We start from the raw sequence: 2070 nt of genomic DNA, 5'->3' as shown, positions 1-2070 counted from the left end.
CTCAGATGCACAGGCTCCTGGGGCGGGGCTCACTCTCTGCACCCGAGGGGGGCTCCCCACTGCATCACTCCAGCCCCGTCTCCTTGTGCCCCCTCCTGGCCCAGCTGGTGGGGGTCACATGAGCTCCATCTTCCAGGTGGAGGCTCAGAGGTGAAGGGGCAGAGCCAGGCCCTGAACGAGGCAACTCACCCCTGACCGACCCCCACTGCCGCCCCCCGGAAGCCTGACCATCCTGCTGGGGCAGGAGCTGAGGCCGGGAGGGCCACTCGGAGTGTGGCCCGGGCTCCCAGACCCAAGGCGCCAGGCCAGCCTCCCAGGCACTCCAACCAGCGGCCACCCTGGAGCCTCAGCCTCAGCCTCAGCCTCAGGAAACAGGATCCGTGAGGGCAGGGCGGCGCCAGTGACAGACGGAGCCAACTGCCTCGTCTGTGGGGCCCGGGGAGGGCAGCCGGGCAGGTGAGGACCCCCCCGCCCCCCGCTGGGCGCCACCTCCCACCCAGGGAGCACACCATGCCCAGCAGGAAACAGTGCCTGCACGCGGTGCCCAAGGGGTCTCTGCCCACAGCAAGGTGCCCCGACCTGGGCCCCCGTGCCCCTTGGGTTTAGATCACACCTGCCTAGCGGCCCCACGGGCACCCCTGCAGGCCCCTCCCCAAGGCCAGGCCCCCACGACCCCTCTCGGGGCTCAAAGGGGAAGGCCTGCAGGTGAGGGGATGGCGTGGCCAGCGCCCACTGCCCGGAGGGAAGAGAGGACCATCCTCCCTGGCCCAGGCCATCCGCAGAGCACCCTAGAGGCCAGGCGGGCCCGGCCCTGTGGGCACAAGGCTCAGCGCGCCTAAGGCTGCACTGACCCTGGAAAATTCTGGAACAGAGGCATGGCCAGGTGTGCCTGGTGCCGGTGCTGCCCATGGGCGCTGGTCCTGTCAGTCACAGGAAGGGGGCGGGAGCAAGCCCAGTCTCCAGCGTGTGCTGCGCTGAGCCACCAGGACCCGGGCTGCCAGCACCAGACCTGGACCAACCGGGGCCCAAAGGCCACTGCTGCCCGCAACGAGGCCGCTGGCCACTCACCCCTCACCCCCGCCAAACCTAGCCGTCCCCGCACAGCCCGCCCTGCTCTCCAAACCCGTCCCCCAGGACCGCAGAGGGAGAGGGGCGGACACCTCCTGAGCTTCCAGGCCTCATCGCAGACCTGGGCCCAAGGCATCAGCCACCGGCCACCTGCTCGGGTGACGTGCACACTGGCGCCCAGGCCCAGCCTGGCCCGTGACTGCCACCCAGACAGACACCTTCCCGCTCGCTGCCCCAGGCAGGTGTCGGCAACCCCGAGCTGGAGAGAGGCACCAGGCGTTCCAGACCTGCCGGAGGAAGGGGTGTCCCACAGGGTTCCGGTCCTCTGCCAGGCTTCATCCTTGGCCCCGGGCAGCGGCCCCGCCCCGACCGACGCCTCTGACCCTCTCATTCCACTGGAGATGGGAAATGCAGCCGAGAGCAGGGCCCCTGCCCACCCATCACTCCTGCTGCTTTTCGGGGTCAACAGCATGACGGGCGCAGCGGGACCTCGGATGGCGCAGCCCTCGGTCAAGCAGGGTCTCTGGTAGGCACTCAGCCCCCCTCCCCCAACAGGTGTCCACACCTTCCCACAACAGGTGCACCGCCCTCCTGCCCACCGGGGGCCGTCAGAGCCAGAGCCCAGGACGGAGCAACACGGCCCCGCCCCACCCTCCACCCCCACTGACAACCCCACCCAAGGGCTCCCAGAGGCCAGCACCCCTCCCAGCACCGAAGCCACAGCCACCAGGGCTGGGATGTTCACTACAGCCCACGTGCTGGTGTGCAGACCACGCCGTTCCGCAGGCTTTACTCTCTGTGGCCCCTTCTGCCCTCGGCTGCCTGCATGGGGGTAGGGGGGTGGGTAGGGGGCTCCCGTCATCCCGGGCAACAGTGACGCAGTCATGTGAGTCTCCCCCACTAAGACCGACACGTGGCGGGGGTCAACCTTGGAGGCAGCTGGGATGACAGGGCAGAGGGGTGCCTGCCTTATCTGGAGTCCGCAGCCAGCAGAGCCCGGCT

Source organism: Myotis brandtii, unplaced genomic scaffold (assembly GCF_000412655.1).
Source record: "Myotis brandtii unplaced genomic scaffold, ASM41265v1 scaffold357, whole genome shotgun sequence".
Classification (NCBI taxonomy): domain Eukaryota; kingdom Metazoa; phylum Chordata; class Mammalia; order Chiroptera; family Vespertilionidae; genus Myotis; species Myotis brandtii.
This window is presented reverse-complemented; position numbering follows the sequence as displayed.